At 38.2% G+C, this 22235-nt stretch overlaps 1 protein-coding gene across 5 annotated transcripts in view; it reads right to left on the bottom strand.

The window, feature by feature from the left end:
* The window catches only part of BMPR1B (bone morphogenetic protein receptor type 1B), a 424563-nt gene that overhangs the window by 162038 nt on the left and 240290 nt on the right, over positions 1-22235 (bottom strand). For all 5 annotated transcript variants that reach the window (XR_003434972.1, XM_027116943.1, XM_027116944.1 and 2 more), the window contains one exon: positions 3984-4078. The gene's annotated coding sequence lies outside the window, so the exon portion shown is untranslated. The remainder of the gene's footprint in view (positions 1-3983; positions 4079-22235) is intronic.

Below are 22235 nucleotides of genomic sequence, written 5' to 3'. Positions count from 1 at the left end.
GATACATAAAATTTATACCTATAACTCTTTGGTAAGGCACCTTATCCATACCTATTTAACTAGAAATACTTATGTGGGCAAAATAAATCTGAAGGAAAATTACAGATTGAATTATGGTCCATTCCAAGCAAATTAAAAAGCTACAAAATTTCCCTATGAAAATACCAATCTTGTTTTCATTCCTAAGACAGATACAATTCAAGGTTAAACAAACAGAAGGGTCATATTCAATAGCTGGGAGAGGTTTATAAGGCTTCAACAGCAGTGGAAACCACTGGCAGAGCGCACTGAGAAGTAAAAATAATCAAAATAAGAAAAGTTGTGAATTACTCTAAATCGTGCATAAAGCTTTACCTTTGATTCTTGTATACTTACTTTGTATATGAAATAATTTGTATTTTTATGTATGGTGGGGAAATAAAACACCATTAAAGACAAAATAAAATTTTATTGAGTATCAGAACTAAAAGAAGCAACTGCTATTTCTCAAGTACTTTTTAAAACACTGACATTCTTTTCTTTCAATATTTCTATTTTGAGGAGAAAATTCTTCTTCTGACTGAACTGAAGTATCACCTTTCAGGTCTGAGAATTTTTTAAGCCATGATTTTCTATTACTTCCTTAAATTCCTAACTTTCTCTACAATAGGAAATAAAATTAGGAGGTGTAACTTTATTCATAACGCTGAGAGTCATTCCACTCTGTAATTCTTCAGGATACATGAGGATGGACCTATTCTCTCCCGAAATTCACTCTGGGCCTTTTGGAAGGTGTAACACTGTCTTCAATTTGCTAGAGCATCATTTAATTTATCACAGCAGTCCATGTGGGTGCAGCGACTAGGTGATTTTGCTGACAGATTTCATGAAATTAACTAAACAACATCTGCAGGCTATCTATCCCGAATTTGTATGTGCTAACCAATATAATTTTGAACTTGCCATTCAAATGGTTTACGAGTTCAATAAATATCTACTTGCATGGATGAACACACATAACTATAATTGTTGATAGAAAGAGAAATGAATTTTTTAAGTATTGTTACTGTTTCAAAAGACTTTACCAACTACTTAAGGGACTTCTCCTTCAATCCAATTAATCAATTTTAAATTATATTAAAATAAAAAGTCTATAAAGAAAAGTGGGTTTAAAATAAATATGATAAGTTTTTTCTTTAAAGTTCTTGAATGTCTGCTTTAGGCTAGGTCTTGGAGGAACATAAAAGAATTAATTTTAAAACATGGCTACAATTAACTCACAAACTCATAAGGGAAAACAAAAACTCTGTATCATCGACTTTGCAGAAGTGCTGTGACAATGGTCTGTACAGGAGACCAAACCACAGAGGCTGACAGTGGACAGGCAGGGCATCTGGGAAGGGATACCTTCATTGAGGCTGAAAGCCAAAGGCCAGGAAGAGGGTGTTTCAAGATAGAGGAAGCAACATAAACAATTCCAGAAAGGAGTAAAACAGTATGGATTGTTCTGAGAAATACAAGATATTCAATAATGTTGGAGCATAAAACAGAGGGGAGGGGAATACTCTCATGGGTGGAGAAAAGCGAGATGTGAAAAATAGCCCAGAAGGAACAGCAGAAGATGAATATAGAGCAAAAGTAGCAGCTAGATGAAGAAGCAGCTCATCAGACTCGCCGTGCCAAGAAAGCTGACCTTTATCTACAAGCAATAGAGAGCCAGGGACGGGAGGGCTTTAGCAGGAAGTGAAGAGTTCATCAGGGTGGGAAACTGATCCCTCTAAGGGTACTACAGCATATGGACTGGGCGTACAGCGAATGAGACCGGGGCAGTGAGATCCATTAGGAGGTTAATACTAACATTTTGAGCTAAATTCACTAATCTTACTTCAACAGATAGTTAAAACATGATACAAAAGAGCCCCTAACCATTTTTATATGTCTACATATGAAATGTTATTTACAAATGTGATAAATAACCAATATCAGGATTGACATTAAATTCAAAAATAATATTGAGATGCTGTTTCAAGTTTTAAAATGCTCAACCAGCCTTCAACCAAACTACATCCCATTTTAGACACTGTCAACCAATACCACAATTCTCTGTTTCCTCTCTTGATTAAAGGGAAGATTTTCTTTAGTTTATTTTTATTGTAGTAATTTTATTAGATTGTTCTCTGACAAAAGTTTCCACAGGGTACTTCAGAAACAAAACACCAGAACAAATAAAAATAAAACAAATTTTAAAAGGCATAAGAAATCAATTATCATTCATTGAATATCATGTTATGTATGCAACATATAAAGTGAATGAGTAAAAGGTATTAAAGAAAGAACTGAAATTACAATATTGATCATGATATATTACCCAAAGGCAGTAGCAAAGAAAAATTTGAGTAATGCCCATTCTAGATCAACCATGGTTGCATTTTCAAACTAAACATATTATTGACAAAAATCTAAATCAAACCCATTAATAAAAGGGTAGGCAATACCCGAAAAAGTAAAAAGAAAATGCTTGATGCAGAGGCTAAAACAAGCAGTAAATGAATGTTAAAATACAGTTTAAATTTAGATATCAGATTAGCTTTAAAGCACACCTGAATTAATAAAACTGATTTTGAAGCATTTTGGATTATTTTTAAAATTTTATGTGATTCAACAACAATGATACTCTACAACTATGGGCCTCATTTTAAGATATCTACTTTACATTTAGACCTATTCCACCTGCTGTTTTGGACATGGTTTATCCCATTTTAGAATAAGCTGGTTCCTGAATATTAACCCTAATACAAAACCTATGCCAGAGTATTATCTTTCCCTTATATCTCTATTGTTCTACAGTTTAAGCTCTACAACAGCTTTCATGTTATATTTGTTTTTAACTTAAATATGTAATACAAAAAACCCTTTGGAACTATAATTGCCATCTATAACCTAAGCTAAACATTTTCAATACCATGCTAATGCTTCTCTTCCACAATTAAAAAACCAACAACAGGGAAACTTTCACTCTGCCAGTACATAAGTTTTATCTAGTTACACCTATAGTAAAGCAACATATTACTTTCCGAGTTATGTGTAGTAGACATGAAACACATAAGTATATAAATTTCATGGGTGTTCTAAATCAGAAAACACATAGAACACAATTCCTTTCTGTCCCCTTCAGCACCACTGCTTTTAACATCAATCTGGGATATGCAAAACAATGATGATAAATGAATATGCAATCGCACTACGGTCACACAGAGAAGCATGTGTCAAAGTTCTACCTGTGATGACAGGAAAAAAACTGCTGATGTGGGGCAAAAGATGTTAATTTAATATCTTTACTAGAGAACCACTTTTGCAAGGAACCAACCTAGCAAGTCACTTGGACAAGCAGAGAAATTCTAAATGCTGAGTCCTTTGCACCTTGGATGAAGAAGTCTGTTCTTACTTTTCATTACTCCTGCTTCTCTCCATTCCCAGAAGGAGTCATTATTTCACTTTAATGCGCTGTCAAATGGACAGTGGCTTTCCTTTCAAAAGACCCCATGTTACTCACATTCACAGCCTGCACATTTTGACAGTGTGTACAACATCTTCACACATTCATCTGAATTCTTCCCCTATTCCACTTCTAGAACACCCTCCACTATAAACTCACTAATATTCATGTTTTAATAGCTATATAAAAAGTAAACACGAATTTACCAATCAGAAGACGTCAAGTCTGACAGAATGAAGAAAGAGAAATTTACTGACAGGACATAACATGAAATCAGTGTTCAAGAGCCTTTCCCACCACCCACACCATTTAAGTGTATTATGACCGTGCACAGCATTCTTAAGAGCAGAATATGAAACTACACTGCCACCAAGAACACTCAACCAGCAGGCAGCCCCTCCACGTTAGCTTTAATGTGCCACACAGCCCTTTGCTTACTGATGTAGAGCAGCCAACAGGGAGATGGAGTTTACCAGTAAAAGCGAGACTGAACTGGCTAATTACTTACCTTCTTACGTATAGCAGGTTTGCTCGTTTAACTTTTTGTTTCCACTCTTGTCATAGCTCAGCGGCAAATGGTTGTGATTCAGCAGAAGTTCGAACCTGATAATTAAAAGAATTTTTTAAGAAAAAAATTGGAAATTAAAGTTCCCTCCACTGAAGTCTTTCTTTCCTTGCCCTCTGGCTGTACGTTTCTCGCTCTCGTTTTCTCTCCCTGCAAGGCAGCTACGTAGTGGTCTATAAATATTGACCCTGACACGTGCTCAGTGCTTCACTTGCTCATGGCACAGGTCTGTGTTACTGAACACCGTGGTAATACTCCAGCAAAGTTCTCAGCTGCTCAGACAAAGCTGTGGATTGGCTCACTACCCAGCAACCCTGTGCCTGCCTGGAAATACCATTTTGCTTCCAGTTTTACAGATGCTATGGGCCTTTCCTGAGGCCCAAATCAGGCACAGAAGGGCAATTATGAGGTTTGTCTGAAGAAATAGTTTTCCTCAAGCAGGTGGAGAAAAGGGGGGCTGGGTGGAGTGAAAGACAAGAAAGGAAATACTGCCTTTGTTTTGGCCAAACAACATAATTTCAAATCCTTTATAAAAGTCATACCTAAATGCCATTCAATCAAGCTTTATAAAACTGAACTACTACTTACTATGAATAACCAAAAAACGTAGGAAAGCATTTTTGCAATTGTTTTTAATATTGCTTCTTATTGAATAAGGCTGCAGTGACTGAGTAAGCGGCCACAAAGAAATGTGTCAACATAAATAAATTCATTTCCAGAATGATAGAAGTGCCCAGGAAAGTATAATATTAATCTGATCAAATTAAATATTTGGTGAAAGAAGCTAAAATATAATCTGGAAATTATATGAATCAACATGTTATATGAAATACTTCTAGATTTTCAATCATCACAATTGAATTACTTTATTTTTTAAAAAATTAAGGGGACGGGCTTCCCTGGTGGTGCAGTGGTTGAGAGTCCGCCTGCTGATGCAGGGGATGTGGGTTCGTGCCCGGGTCAGGGAGGATCCCACATGCCGCGGAGCGGCTAGGCCCGTGAGCCATGGCTGCTGAGCCTGCGCGTCCGGAGCCTGTGCTCTGCAACGGGAGAGGCCACAATAGTGAGAGGCCCGCGTACCGCAAAAAAAAAAAATTAAGGGGACTTCCCTGGTGGTGCAGTGGTTGAGAATCCAGCTGCCAATTCAGGGGACATGGGTTCGATCCCGGGTCTGGGAAGATCCCACATGCCGCAGAGCAACTAAGCCTGTGCACCACAACTACTGAGCCTGTGCTCTAGAGCCCACGAGCCATAACTACTGAGCCCATGTGCCACAACTACTGAAGCCTGTGTGCCTAGAACCTGTGCTCCACAACAAGAGAAGCCACCGCAATGAGAAGCCCGTGCACCACAACGAATAGTAGCCCCCGCTCACTGCAACTAGAGAAAGTCCGTGCACAGCAACAAAGACCCAACACAGCCAAAAATAAAATAAAATTTTTAAAAAGATATTATTTTTTTTAAAAATTAAGGATAAAATCTAAGCCATAACTATATAATTTGTAGGTGATATAAACAAGGTCAGCATTATCTACATATAGCACATATAATGTCCACGGTATGAATGATTAAAAAATAAATGAAGCCCATATTTTTTATTCTTCTTGGCAAGAAAAATCATATGTTTGCTTAATTGAAATTTCCTCTCTTTGTTAAACCAAGAGTACAGGAAACTTAAGAAATAATCTGGTGACTTACTCATTTAATAGCTGATAAAACTGACCTCCAGGCCAGTTAATTTACCCACAATCGCATGGCAAGTTTGTGGCAGAGCCAAAACTAGACGCTCTTGCCTTATTGCTCACAATTCTGTTCCCCTTCTACTACAATAATGGTTCCTAAATTCATTTTTAGGTTCAAACTCTGATTTTCAGGTGAAATCTTACCAAAAACCTTATCAGTAAGGGCAAATATTACACCTAGAGAAATAACCAGCATAAAATAAAAATAGCCTTTAACAGCTTAATTGACTCCCCCAAAAAGTTATGCCTAAGAATTAATTTTCTAACAGTTGAAATCAACTTTTCCTTGTTTGGTTCAATTATCAACATTTTCCCAATAAATTAACTTAATACCAGGAGAGGTATATAGTGAAGTGCTGAGGAGCCCAAGAGGAAACACAGTTCTCATGCTCAAGAAAGGAAAAAAAAAAAAGCCTAATGACAAAACAACGTGTTAGTACAGTGATGCAGACTAGGATGGCAGCAAGGGTGCTTGGAACACTAGCTCCTGAGCCAGTCTGAAGTGGGGGAAGTCTTGATTCCTCAATCAAGACTTCTGCATCTTAAAGAAATCAAAGATGACACAAACAGATGGAAAGATACATGATGTTCTTGGATCGGAAGAATCAATATTGTGAAAATGACCATACTACCCAAAGCAATCTACAGATTCAATACAATCCCTACCACATTACCAATGGCATTTTTCACAGAATTAGAACAAAAAATTTTACAATTTGCATGGAAACACAAAAGACCCCGAGTAGCCAAAGCAATATTGAGAAAGAAAAACAGAGCTGAAGGAATCAGGTTCCCTGACTTCAGACTATACTACAGAGCTACAGTCATCAAAACAGTATGGTACTGGCACAAAAAAGAGAAATATAGCTCAATGGAACAGGTAGAAAGTCTAGAGATAAACCCGTGCACCTATGGTCACCTAGTCTATGACAAAGGAGGCAAGAATATACAATGGAGAAAAGACAGCCTCTTCAATAAGTGGTGATGGGTAAACTGGACAGCTACATGTAAAAGAATGAAATTAGAACATTCCCTAACACCATACACAAAAATAAACTCAAAATGGATTAAAGACCTAAATGTAAGGCTGTATACTATAAAACTCTTAGAGGAAAACATAGTCAGAACACTCTTTGACATAAACCACAGCAAGATCTTTTTGGATCCACCTCCTAGAGTAATGAAAATAAAAACAAAAATAAACAAATGGGACCTGATGAAACTAAAAGCTTTTGCACAGCAAAGGAAACCATAAACAAAACGAAAAGACAACCCTCAGAATGGGAGAAAATATTTGCAAATGAAGCGACCAACAGGGGATTAATCTCCAAAATATACGAGCAGCTCATGCAACTCAATATCAAAAAAACAAACAACCCAATCAAAAACTAGGCAGAAGATCTAAATAGACATATCCCCAAAGAAGACATACCGATGGCCAAAAACCACATGAAAAGATGCTCAACATCACTAATTATTAGAGAAATTCAAATTAAAACTACAATGAGGTATCACCTCACACCAGTCAGAATGGCCATCATCAAAAAATCTACAAACAGATGCTACAGAGGGTGTGGAGAAAAGGAAACCCTCCTACACATCTGGTGGGAATGTAAATTTGTACAGCCACTATGGAGAACAGTAAGGAGGGTCCTTAAAAAGCTAAAAATAGAATTACCATATGATCCAGCAATCCTACTCCTGGGCATACACTCGAGAGAACCATAATTCGAAAAGATACACGCTCCCCAATGGTCACTGCAGCACTTTTTACAATAGCCAAGACACTGAAGCAACCTACGTGTCCATTGACAGATGAGTGGATAAAGAAGATGTGGTACATATATACAATGGAATATTACTCAGCCATAAAAAAAACAAAATAATGTCATTTGCAGCAACATGGATGGACCTAGAGATTGTCATACTGAGTGAAGTAAGACAGAGAAAGACAAATATCATATGATATTGCTTATATGTGGAATCTAAAAAAGGGGTAAAAATGAACTTATTTACAAAACAGAAATGGAGTCACAGATGTAGAAAACAAACTTATGGTTACCAGGGAGGAAAGAGGGGGAGGGATAAATTGAGAGATTGGGACACACTACTATATATAAAATAGATAACTACTAAGGACATACTATAGAGCACAGAGAGCTCTACTCAATACTCTGTAATGACCTATATGGGAAAAGAATCTGAAAAACAGTGGATATATGTATAACAAATTCACTTTGCTGTACACCTGAAACTAACACAACACTGTAAATCAACTATACTCTAATAAAATTTTTTTTTAAATGATTAGGCAGAAGGGAGGCAAAGATGAGACAGAATAACACAATAAAGACAAACAGGCAGGAAAAGGGATGCTATGGAACTTCCAAGTTCTTTCTTGCTGGAGCACATAACTTGAAGCAGGAAATGTTTAAATTAAAAAAAAAAAAAGAAAAAGGTCTAGAAGGAGAAAGGTGATGAAGGATTTTATATACCAGGTTTAAAAACTTGGGTTTTAGGGACTTCCCTGGTGGTCCAGCGGTAAAGAATCTGCCTTACAATGCAGGGGACACAGGTTCAGTCCCTGGTTCAGGGAACTAAGGTCCCACATGCCACAGGGCAGCTAAGCCCGTGTGCCACAAACTAAAGAGCCCACGCACCCTGGAGCCTGCGCGCCACAACTAGAGAGAAGCCGGCTCACCACAAAGAGTCTGCACGCCACAATGAAAGATCCCGCATGCCCCAACGAAGATTCCATGTGCCGCAACTAAGACCCAAGGCAGCCAAAAATAAAATAATAAGTGATAAATAAATCTTAAAAAAAATAACTAAAAATAAATAAAAACGTGGGTTTTATACAGTAGGCTAGTAGTCTTCAACTAGTTTTATTCACAGACCCTTAAAAGAATTTTGAAAAAATACATAACCATTCACACATTACCAAGTTAACATCTATAATTTTTCACCTGTGGTAAAATATGTACTTGAAAATAATTTAATTTCCACCCAATTGGAAATATTGACATTTTAAAATAAAATTTATATCAACTATCTTAAGAATACTCAATAGAATCTAAATCCACAGTAATAAAACCATTATCCGTTTAAGAAATACATAAATAGACTCTTCTTTCAACAGCTGAAAATTTTACATTACTATTTTATTTTCCCGACCTTTATTTCCATTTTATTTCCTCAGAGAATTCTTACGTAATGTATTTTGTAATTAAAAGCCTTTCATTTTTCACTCTATCATACTTCTCCACAAGAAAAATATAAGACATTAATTAAAATTGTTTAATTGCTAATTTTTCTACGATCCCAGGACAAGGTACTATAGTATGATTTCAGATGGATAAGAGTGTGTCTTCTTTCGTAAAGTAAGAGAAAGAATGTTGTGAATAAAGCATTTCTCTTAGGCAGATCAATATTAATAAAGAGAAATTCATGCAGAAGTTGAGAATCTGGACACTGATTCCATTAAAACTATCTGACTGGACTACAGTACCACATACTACTTTTATATCAGTTACTTAAATAAACGGCAGAGGCAGTCCAGGCTAGGTCAGGAAATGAACTAAGCAGTGCCCTCACAAAGTCAGAAAGGAATCTCTTAGCCTACATTTCTCTCAAGGAACTGCTAGAATTTTTTTTTTTTTTTTTTTTTTGCGGTATGCAGGCCTCTCACTGCTGTGGCCTCTCCCGTTGCGGAGCACAGACTCCAAACGCGCAGGCTCAGTGGCCATGGCTCATGGGCCCAGCTGCTCCGCGGCACGTGGGATCCTCCCGGACCAGGGCACGAACCCGTGTCCCCTGAATCGGCAGGCGGACTCTCAACCACTGCGCCACAAGGGAAGCCCCAGAATTTTAATATTGAGTTCTAAGGGGTAGCAAGAAGATGAGATGAAGAAATTAATCAGCGGAAATCAGTGGCCAAAATTAAAAGGACTGATATGTCCTATAAAAAAAATAAAGGGTTTTGTCTTTGATTTGACTATAGGGTAAGGAATGCATAGAGAGTCAAAGGTGTGAAGACTCAATACTGCCAAAATGTCAGTTCTTCCCAACTTTACCTATAGATTCAATGCAATCTCAACCAAAATCCCAGCAAGTTATATTTTGGGATATTAACAAACACATACTAAAGTTCATATGGACAGGCAAAAGACCTAGAACAGCTAACACAACACTGAAGAAGAACTAAGTTGGAAGACTGACACTACCTAACATCAAGACTTACTATAAAGCTATAGCAATCAAGACAGTGTGGAGAAAGAACAGACAAATCAATGGAACAGAAAAGAGAGCACAGAAATAGACTCACTTCAGTAGAGTCAACTGATCTTTGACAAAGGAGCAAAGGCAAAACAATGAGGCAAAGACAGTCTTTTCAATAAATGGTGCTGGAACAACTGGACATCCATAAGCAAAAAAAATGAATGTGGACATATCTTACATCCTCCACAAAAATTAACTCAAAATAGATCACAGATATACATGTAAAATGTAAAACTGTAAAACTCCTAGAAGATAACATAGGAGAAAACCTTATGACCTTGGATATGATGACTTTTTAGATAAAACACCAAAGGCATGACCCATGAAAGAAATAATTTGTAAGTTGAACTGCATTAAAATTAATAACTTTTGCTCTGAGAAGGACAATATCAAGGGAATGAGAAGACAAGCCACAGACAGGGAGAAAATATTTGCAAAAGACATCTAATGAAGGACTGTTATCCAAAATATACAAAGAACTGGGCTTCCCTGGTGGCGCAGTGGTTGAGAGTCTGCCTGCCGACGCAGGGGACACGGGTTCATGCCCCGGTCCGGGAAGATCCCACATGCCGCAGAGCGGCTGGGCCCGTGAGCCATGGCCGCTGAGCCTGCACGTCTGGAGCCTGTGCTCCGCAACAGGAGAGGCCACAACAGTGAGAGGCCCGCGTACCACCAAAAAAAAAAATCTGGCCATAAAGAAAAGAGACTGACAGATGGGGGAAATGATTTAAAACAACTCATCCCTGTGTAGAGACTGAGTGTTCTGAAGTCACGCCGACTTGAGTTTTCATCTTTCTCAAGTTACTTTGTAAGTTATATAACCTTAGTTTCCTCAACAATAAAATGAGTTTAATATTTGCACCTCTGCACTGGGTATCAGTACTGCTTTTTACTGTGGAATAATATTTCATTGTCTAAGATAGGCTTTTTAATTATCCATTCATTCTAGCTGATGGGCGTTTGGGTTGTTCCCACTTTTGAACTATTACGAATAAAGCTGCTATGAACTTTCATGTACAAGTTTTTGGGTGAACATCCGTTTTCATTCCTTGTGGGTAAAGAGCAGGAGTGAAATTGCTAAGTAAAATGGCAATTTTACGTTTAACATCATAAAGAACTAACAAACTGTTTTCCAAAGTGGCTACACCATTTAGATTCCCGCCAGCAATGTATGAGGGTTCCAATTTCTACACATCCTTACCAACACCTGTAATCATCTGTCTTTTTTATTATAGCAGTACTTGTAAGTATAAAGTAGAATCTCAGTGTGGTTTTAATTTCCATTTCCCTCATGACTTGTAATGTTGAGTATCTTTTAATGTGCTTATTGGTCGTTTGGCCATTTACTCTTTCCAGTAACTACAATTTCAAAAAAGCCTAAAACCAAGTAAAGCTTAAAGTACATTTTCAAGTTATATATGGCACAGACACAGCCACTCACTTGTTAGCTGAATAAATGAATAAACTAATCAACAAATGGAAGATTAAGGAATAGAAATACTTGACTTATTAGTATATTGTTTCCGTTTTTAAACTAACTTAATTTGAATTCCCATGCAGTTTCGACAGAACGCTTAGTAAGGTAAAGAAACTTTTTAAAAATTAGGGCTTCCCTGCCGATGCAGGGGACACGGGTTCGTGCCCCGGTCCGGGAAGATCCCACACGCCGCGGAGCGGCTGGGCCCGTGAGCCATGGCCGCTGAGCCTGCTCATCCGGAGCCTGTGCTCCGCAACGGGAGAGGTCACGACTGAGAGGCCCGCGTACCGCAAAAAAAAAAAAAAAAAAAAAATTGATTAAGAAATGAATGACCTTAAGACACACTGTTGACAAACTTATGAGATATGAATACTACAAATTTATCCAACAACATAAAGAATGAGACAATCCTCGGGGGCAAATATTAGTAAAACAGGAAAATGTTAGTAACCCAAGCTTGTCGTCATTTTTCAAAAAGACCTGAGGAAATATATGACTTCCAGCGTAAATGACTGAGGAGAAAGAAAACTGACTCTACAGTGTGCCTAGTTACAAGCAAACTATGGATGGTTTCCTCCTTGTTTTTCCTTTATAGGGCTACTATTAGTCATACCATATACAGAGTCACTTACCTTTAACTCTAAGGTTCTTTGTTCTCAAGTAATAAATACTTTGGGCTCCCGGGACCCCACAGGAAAATCATACATAAGTCTACTAACCTTTACTGCTGCCAGTTTATTGTAAGTACCTACCCATTATTAGTTTGAGAAGTACTGACTGCACAGTTAATAAATAGGTCATTTGTTCTTTTCAACCAGAACAATGTTGTATTTAATATGTAAACTAAAAGAAGAAAAATACTAAACAAGAAAATGATATAGCAAAGAATGCATGTCCTTTTAAACTTGTATTTGACATCATACCAACTAATGCCAAACTAAACTTAAACATTTTATCATTTATAAATAGAAATCGTTTTGAAATTCATAGTGTGTGGAACGCATACAACCACAATCAATAATAAAGTTTAACAAAATAAGATAATAATAGTGAAAAGCATCAAGAATATCATGTTATTCCTACAGTTGTTGCTAACTTGACTCATAATAAAACTATACTAATGTCTCTTCATGTTTAATAAAAATAGCTGAGTTCCCAGCTACAAACAAGCATTTCCATTTGGTTTCCTCTTAAAGGCACACATATTTATATAACACTAGGGACAACCTCAAAAAGTGTTTGAAATATAATATTTATTTGCAATATAATTTCAAGCATTTTCTACTCTTACAAAAGTGTACAGTTCTTAAAATCATCGTGTATCTTTAATATTGCTTAGATTTATGGAATTAATCATTAATTCAAATTTTTCTATCATTTCAAAGTGGAAATTAGATTGTCTATGTGCCAATAAGAATCTTTATGAGAATTTTTTACTCCATTAATCTCTGAGTAGTTCTAATATTCCAGATGACAGATGACTATGATTATCCTACGTCTGAAATAAAGGTTTTCTTTCACCAAAAAGACAGAGCTGAGCCGAACTCTCAATACTTGTTACTTTTTCAAGAACAACTCATTCGAGGATCTTTTTATTTATACAGATACCCATAATTAGCAATGTGATATTAATTTAATGGAACATTTCTAGAAAAAAATACACTATATTCTGTTGAACAGTGGAAATGATATCCTGAAAAAGTATGAAACGTCCTCTCCAAGGCGGGAGGGACATAAAGGTGATCCTGAAATCGCCCCTACCAGAGGGATCTCCGTCAGCTGAAAGGAGAGCAGGAAAGATTGCAGGACTCAATAAAACAAGCTACCGCCAGGCATTCCTTAGGATGGAAAGGGGGAAATCCCAGACAGGAAGGCTTCAGCAAAAACCAACTCAGTGGGGGAGGGAAATACGTGTCTACCACATTTAAGCTGACTTTTTTTTTTCTTACTATTCATTAATCATATCACAGTAGTTCATAAAAATCTCACTGAATAATTAAATTTAACAGGCAGTAAAAATAGAAATGTACATTAAATCTGATCATTCATAAAAACACCACTGGTTTATGTTACTGCTCTATGATGAATCTGCTTTCATATGAAAGAATTAAATTTGTAAAGTTGAGGAATATCATTATTCACCTTAATGCCACATTTTTCTAATCAAAACATATTTCAAAAAAGGGAGAAGAAACAGGAAGAAAACAATAAAGCAAACCAATTTTAACAAGAAATGAATGAGATATCCATCACTCTTGACTGGTTCACATATAAAATGTGGTTGTTTCTATCGGCTGTCCTGCTTGACAGGGCCGGAAATTTTCCTGAAATGTGGTTGGTGTCAAAGTCAACTAAAGAGTAATACAGAGAGACAAAAGTATTTTAAATCTTTTACATCTGCATTTTGGTGGATCTGAATATTGTCATATATTATACATTTCCAAGAGCAAGTTAAATCATACCTTTTTTTTAACACCTTTATGGGAGTATAATTGCTTTACAGTGGTGTGTTAGTTTCAGCTTTATAACAAAGTGAATCAGCTATACATATACATATATCCCCATATCTCCTCTGTCTTGCATCTCCCTCCACCCTCCCTATCCCACCCCTCTAGGTGGTCACAGAGCACCGAGCTGATCTCCCTGTGCTATGAGGCTGCTTCCCACTAGCTATCTATTTTACATTTGGTAGTGTATATAAGCCCATGCCTCTCTCTCACTTTGTCCCAGCTTACCCTTCCCCCACCCCGTGTCCTCAAGTCCATTCTCTACGTCTGCATCTTTATTCCTGTCCTGCCCCTAGGTTCTTCAGAACCTTTTTTTTTTCTTTTTTTTTGTAGATTCCATATATATGTGTTAGCATATGGTATTTGTTTTTCTCTTTCTGACTTACTTCACTCTGTATGACAGACTCTAGGTCCATCCACACCACTACAAATAACTCAATTTCGTTTCTTTTTATCGCTGAGTAATATTCCATTGTTTATATGTGCCACATCTTCCTTATCCATTCATCTGTCGATGGACACTTAGGTTGCTTCCATGTCCTGGCTATTGTAAATAGGGCTGCAATGAACATTGTGGTACAAGACTCTTTTTGAATTATGGTTTTCTCAGGGTATATGCCCAGTAGTGGGATTGCTGGGTCGTATGGTAATTCTATTTTTAGTTTTTTAACGAACCTCCATACTGTTCTCCATAGTGGCTGCACCAATTTACATTCCTACCAACAGTGTAGGGGGTTCCCTTTCCTCCACACCCTCTCCAGCATTTATTGTTTGTAGATTTTTTGATGATGGCCATTCTGACTGGTGTAAGGTGATACCTCACTGAAGTTTTTTTATTAATTAATTTATTTATTTTTGCTGTGTTGGGTCTTCGTTTCTGTGCGAGGGCTTTCTCTAGTCGTGGCAAGCAGGGGCCACTCTTCATCGCGGTGCACGGGCCTCTCACTATCGCGGCCTCTCTTGTTGCGGAGCACAGGCTCCAGATGCACAGGCTCAGTAGTTGAGGCTCACGGGCCTAGCTGCTCTGTGGCACGTGGGATCCTCCCAGACCAGGGCTCGAACCCATGTCCCCTGCATTAGCAGGCAGATTCTCAACCACTGCGCAGTACACGGGCCTCTCACTGTTATGGCCTCTCCCACTGCGGAGCACAGGCTCCGGACGCGCAGGCTCAATGGCCATGGCTCACACTGTAGTTTTGATTTGCATTTCTCTAATGATTAATGATGTTGAGCATTCTTTCATGTGTTTGCTGCCAATCTGTACATCTTCTTTGGAGAAATGTCTATTTAGATCTTCTGCCCATTTTTGGATTCGGTTGTTTGTTTTTTTGATATTGAGCTGCATGAGCTGCTTGTAAATTTTGGAGATTAATCCTTTGTCAGTTGCTTCCCTTGCAAATATTTTCTCCCATTCTGAGGGTTGTATTTTCGTCTTGTTTATGGTTTCCTTTGCTGGGCAAAAGCTTTGAAATTTCATTAGGTCCCATTTGTTTATGAACTGAAGCAATCTTTCCAGTTTTTGTAAGCTTTGATTTCATTTGACTACTGTGGAATAGGTGAAAACTGCACAGGAGTGCCCTCTGAGGGTTCTTTTTTTTTTTTCTTCCTCAAATTTGCTTCATTATCGTATTTGGCCTACAGTGACCAAGATCAGAGCTGGAACTGGGCTGAGGATAGGTGGGTGGTAAAAGTAGAAAAGGTAAAGATAAAGAATATCCTTGTACTTTTCTTTCACGATCCAATAAAGAGATGAAATAATGTTAACAAACAGCACGTCAATTTAGGAATCAACCTGATAACATTTTTGTTTTATTACAAAGAGAATTTGTATTGAACCGTTAGATCAAAATAACTGCTTTGTGTAAGTATTTGGAAAAACATATACAAACTGTCATTCTTTTTTTTGTGTGTGTGTGCGGTACGCAGGCCTCTCACTGTTGTGGCCCCTCCCGTTGCGGAGCACAGGCTCCGGACGCGCAGGCTCAGAGGCCATGGCTCAGGGGCCCAGCCGCTCCGCGGCATGTGGGATCTTCCCAGACCGGGGCACGAACCCACGTCCCCTGCATAGGCAAGCGGACTCTCAACCACTGCGCCACCAGGGAAGCCCTATACAGCGTATTTTTAAGGAGTGTTTTCCCGTATGTTTTCTCATTTGATCATCAGGACAAGCCAACAAGAAAGCACCCCGACTTTACATATGAGGAAATGGAAGTTCAAAGTAGGTAAGGAACAGCCTAATGTGCCAAAGTTTCAAAAAAGACTGAAACTGAACTCGAGTCTTTTCACATTAAACCCTTGGCCCTTATTACTATACTTTTCAATAACACCCGAGGGGCCATATCTCTGTAGAGATTATTTTCTTATGGAAAAAAAATAATTCCTAGGGGACAAACTGAAGTATTCCAATTTGAGGCATATATATTTTTGTTGATAATGGCAACACACACCCATTACTTGGGTAATGACAGTACCACTGGTTAGTCATCCAAAGTAAAAATTTCAGTTTTCCACTTCTGTTCTCCCCTAATTCTCATTAGTTACTAAATACTCAAGAGTCTGTCTTTGAAATACCTCTCGAGCTTGTGCCCTCTACCCTTCCCTCTGTTCCTACCAAAATTCAGGTCTAGCTTTTATATAACCTTAAATACTGAAAGGCTCACAATCGAGTCTCCTGTCACCACTCTGCCTTCTCCTCCATAAATCTTCTGCACTGCTACTACACTTAACAAAATGTCAACACCTCCTCTTGCCAACAACAGAGGGTTCGAACTTTCAGCACAGAATATAGGCCACTCAGCCATCTCGACCCAGCTCTGTCCTTTAGGTTTCATTTCCCTTTTGCCCGCAACACAAATCCCACATTACACTCTGCTAGCACACCAAACCATATGTTCACAAGAAATGCCGTGCGAGGCAGCACTTCCACACATCTGTATCTTTTCAAAGAACAAACCGAATTCTCTGAACCCTGATTTCTATGGAATAACATTTGAGCTGGTGTAGAACTAGATCTGACTATGTGGGAGTGCAGATTCAAAAATTAAAAGACGGAAAACTTCTTTGGATGCTGTGATACGGGTATTAAAACTCCTTGCCCTCCTTGCTTGTCTCATTCTTAGAAATGTGACAAATTTAGTGTTTCCTCCTAAAAGCAGAAGGCGAAAGCGCGTACCAGTTCCCAGGCTGCCGGCAGTAAAGCAGTGATAATAACACTGTACACTTTGGGATGATGTGGGGGGACCGGACCAGCATTTTTGTCCTGAGTATTCACTCGTCTTTCTCTGTTTTATCATCTTTGTGACAAAATGACGCAATAAACAATTCCACAATGTTACTGAAAATGTTCATTTCAACTGCATGTTTCTCCTCTTGAATCTAGCTTTCTGGTAAAATTACCCGTAGTGATAGAGATTTTGAAGCAGGATACCATCTGAAAGAGCGATCCTAAGCAGTATTTAAGTACTAAAATTATAACAATAGCACCAGGGAACTAACAGGGCTCTACACAGAGAATTTTAAATATTTATATGCCCAAAGATTGCTCCATTTTCTTTTGGGCAGAACAACAAGTTCAAAGTACACTGATGAAAGTTATCATTGGGTTTACTGACAATCAATACCAATTAAAAGGTACATTTTAAAATGCATATCAGGTGTTACTGGAAAATGCGTCCATCTGAATAGCAGCTATTGAAGTTTATCAGGAAGGGTAAATAATGTATAAAAAGTCCCAAGTGAGTGATGAAAACCTCGTGTAGATGACAAGCCACATATCAGTTGGAAGCCAGTGCTCAGACTTATTGGCACCAAGAATGTTTGCTTAATTTCCTAAGTGTGCATAACATCACATCCCCCGGTTGGCCTGGAATACCCTTATTTATTGCTTTATTCTATTAAAAACTTCTTCAACTTACTTATGTTCCTGACAAATCCATTTTATAATTTTTAATCAGTAGTCCTAATGCTTCTTCTGGAGTATTTCGTATTTGTTTATGCTTTCGTCCAGCCAAACACTTGCTGAGTACCAGTTACTGGCTTGGTACTACAGCACAATCCCTGTTCTCAGAGGGGCTGGTGAGGGAGACAGAGACTGGTGACACAGAGACTGGCAATGGCCATGACACAAACGAGCGGAGCACAGGAAACCTAACTCTTCCTGGAGACTGAGCTCAGCAAAGGCTTTTTGGAGGAGGACGTGATAGTTCTTAAAATATAAGTTAACCAGAAAGTACATGAAGATTTCAAACGTGTGGCACACTTTGGTATGATGGTTAGGACACGAAGTACAGCCATGAAGTGAGAGCTTCACGTGGTGGTGGGCGGCCCAGGCTTACGTCACCACCCCAAGGGTTTCGGCACTGCGGCGGCCCCATTTCTAGGTTTACCTCTTCTTTGCCTGTTGGCATTTTCACTCATTTCATCTTAAGGCTTTATTCTAATTTTTAAAATATGATACCATATTTGGTCTTGTTTTTGGAGAGAAAAAAGATATAATTATGTATATTCCCACTATCATTTTTCTATCAACATTTTAATTCATTTACTCAAAAATTATATATTGAGGAAACTGCTATATGACAGACTTGGCTTTAAATGTTGGGAATATGATGGTTAACCAGACATGCCTTCATGGACTTTACATTCTACTTGGGGGCGGGGGGGGGAACTAACAAATGAATATAACATCTCGTGGTCCCCCCCAAATGGCAATAATACAAGTAACACAGAATAATATGACAATGCTGGGGAAAAGCTTTAGAGAGGGGGATTAAGAAAAGCCTTGCCTGAAACAGAGCCCTGGGAGCTGAGTCCTGAATGATGAGAGGAGACAACCATATAGATCTGTAGGAAGCTCATTCCAGGCAGAAGGAATTGCTAATGGAAAAATCCTGGGATAAGAACAATCTTTGGTATCCAAGTGACCAGTAAAAAAAGGGGGCGGGGGTAGGGTGGAGGGGAGAGGGGGCACACAATGAAGTCAAATAACTAGACAGTACTCAGTGATGTAGGTGTTTTAGGCCAGTGGTTCTTAAACTGTGCTGCACATGAGAATCACCTGTAATGCTTTTAAAACTTCAGATGCCGAGGCCATATCCCAGACCAATCACTGAGGCAGGAGCCAGTAATCAGTATTCTCTGAAGCCCTCCATGTGATTCTCATAAGCCAGCCAGGTTGAGAAGCACTAATTTAGGCCACGGAAAGATTTATATTTTAGTCTAATTACAAAAACAGCCACTGGGAGATTAAATTCGATCTGAAATTTCTGTCACGTACCTAAACTGTTTAATTTCTATCTGGATACCTGGGGAAAAGGAGGAATACACCTTAGGAATACACTAGTTTCCTAAGCAAATTCTTCTTAAGAACAACAAAAATAAAAGCAATTATTGAAACATTTTCCTCTAGAAATTCAAATAATTTAGGTGAAAATTAGTTCTTTTGGAAATGCTGCATGCAGTTATATCCATTCCTGATTCATTGCTTTAATGTATTCTCCCTGTAAATTTTGGGATATATTTGGTTATAATTTGTGAATAACTTTGTTTCTCTTAAGAAAAATGATACACAAAACATTTGAGATAGTAGTTGAATTCTGCTTACATTATTCTTTTTGATTATTTGTCACATTAACTGTGGGATTCCTCTAGTGTGAGTCACATGATCCTGTCCACTGTAAATGGTACATCATTTTGTAGCACGTAGTTCTGACAAGAGTTCACCCACTAGCACTGCTCTGGGAAATCATCTTTGAGGAGAAATGGGGTTTATTTAGTAGAACTGCTGTAACCTGAGAATCTCGTCATTGGTTAAAATATTTAGATACATTTATCAGGTACAGATGGCATTTCTATTGTTCAAATAAACACCAGAGTACCTTTTCTTGGACTGCACCTAGTAGAGAATAAAGTCTCTTAATGGTAGTCAAATGTCTCATTTTCCAACTCTTCAGTGTCAACTTAATTCTTGTTTTTTAAGAGCTAATAATCATGCCTAAACTGAGGTACCTAAATTAAAGAAAAGCAAAAGCCATCAAGTCCTGGTCACATTTCAGGCAAGAAAACCAATCAGCTAAACACTGACTTAACTATCACGTGGCTTTATAGTCCTACAAGCTCTGCTGAGATAACCATCTCCTCCAGCTTTCACAAGTATATTAAAACACACCAACTACCTGAAGGAATTTTATTTAAAAAGTCAACCACTCCATAGGAAATAACCTTCGGAGATTCCTTAATTTGCCTACCCCAAACAATATTTTATCAAAATTGCATATGTAAAAACTGTACTTCCACCAATTTTTCTTTAAAAGAATTTCAAGACATTAGACAAATTTTCTGCACAGTCCGTTTGTCATGGAATTCACAGCATGTGAGTCAAAAGGAATGACAACTTCTACTGAACCCTTTCTTGTTAAAGTTCTATCTGATAAAGCCAGCTGAGCTATTCTAGCTCAAAACAGCCTTTGCATTCTTTTTGTACCTTTATGAAGACGCACAGCATTCCCCACTTGTATTAGGTACCTCTTTTCTAGTAGACAATACATTAATTGAAATCAGGAGGTATGTTTTATGCACTTTTGCATATTCACAGTACCATTCTTTGTGGTGTTATACAAACACCTAATTAATGAATAATGAAGACTTATCAGCCTCCCACTGTTGAAGGTAAGACACATTAAAGCAGCACAGTGCTGGAATGAGCTTCTGCAAATACACATGACCACTGCCAAGCCCTGCCTAGCACTCTCTCCTCCTTGGTAAAATTGTTTAAAATTGAGAAATACTTGAAATGTGAAATGAGAGGTACTGCTATGCTCCAAGCAAGAATAGAGGACCAGTGAAAAAGAGGACTTGATGATTCAAGACTGCAGACTCAAATGAAAAATAAAATGGGCCATAAGTTCATTCCATCACTCATTCCTTCAGTAAACGATTTTGAATAGCTAATATATACCCAGCACCTATAACATACAAAACTAAATAAGACAAAACTCCAGCCTCCAAGTAGCACACAGGCAAAAGCTATAACACATATTAATAAAAGAAATGCAAGAGCTATGCGTAAGTGAAAAAATACAAGTGCCTAATTCATTAGGGAGGAAAGGTAGTCATGGAACTAAGCCTTAATGGGGTGAGTAGAATTAGTCTAGGAGAAAAGGCAGAGGAGGATCCATTCCAGAAAGAGGCAGAGCAAAGGCAGAGCTCTGAGAGTTAGTATAGTCCGTTCAAGGAATGACAAGCAAGTCTCTGTGGATGAAGCAGAGGCTGCAGTGCAGGGAGAGACAGGAGACAAGGCAAGAGAGGGAGGAAGGAGCTGGGCATGGAGGGCCCAGACTTCTATGAAAAGGTACTTTGGGCTTCCCTGGTGGCGCAGTGGTTGGGAGTCCACCTGCCGATGCAGGGGACGTGGGTTCGTGCCCCGGTCCGGGAGGATCCCACGTGCTGCGGAGCGGCTGGGCCTGTGAGCCGTGGCCGCTGGGCCTGGGCGTCCGGAGCCTGTGCTCCGCAACGGGAGAGGCCACAGCAGTGAGAGGCCCGCGTACCGCAAAAAAAAAAAAAAAGAAAAAAAAGGAAAAGAAAAGGTACTTTAACTTTTATCCTCCTGGCAATGAAAAGCCAGTGAGCAGTTTTAAGAAGCAGTGTGGCATAAGAAGACCTGCAAAGCTGTGTGGAGGATGGGTGGAGGAGAGAGGTAAGCAAGAAGTATAAAGGCCCAAAAAGACTTTTAAAATTATTAATAAATTTTGGTTTATCTGCCCCTGCATAATGCCAAACACATAAACTCAACACAATTACTACTCTGATAATCAGTAAGTTACTGACTTCCTTAGAAAAAAATAAGTTTTAAAATTTGAGGAGAAAACTAATAAATAGGACATCTTACTTCCTACTGAAAATGAAGGACAAGTTCAATTTTCATGAATAAGTAATAACACGAAACTAAATTGTTAATACCCTTCATAATACAATTAAGATGCTAAATTAATTAAATTGAAATGAGCTGAAAATATTTATCAAAATGTGACATTCCAATTATCTACTCACCTCATGTTACTTTTATGTTACTTTATGATCCAGTTTTCAATGTTGTCATATTATTTTGTCATTTGCTGCTTTTATAAGTTTACTATTTACCTAATGATCTAACTTCGTTTTAAAAGCAATTCAGTAGTCTTAAAAATCAGGTTGA

This window comes from Aethalodelphis obliquidens, unplaced genomic scaffold (assembly GCF_003676395.1).
Source record: "Aethalodelphis obliquidens isolate GAN/ISIS:26980383/991018 unplaced genomic scaffold, ASM367639v1 scaffold17, whole genome shotgun sequence".
Classification (NCBI taxonomy): Eukaryota; Metazoa; Chordata; class Mammalia; order Artiodactyla; family Delphinidae; genus Aethalodelphis; species Aethalodelphis obliquidens.
Note: the sequence above shows the minus strand (reverse complement) of the source record. Positions and strands in the feature narration are given on the sequence as shown.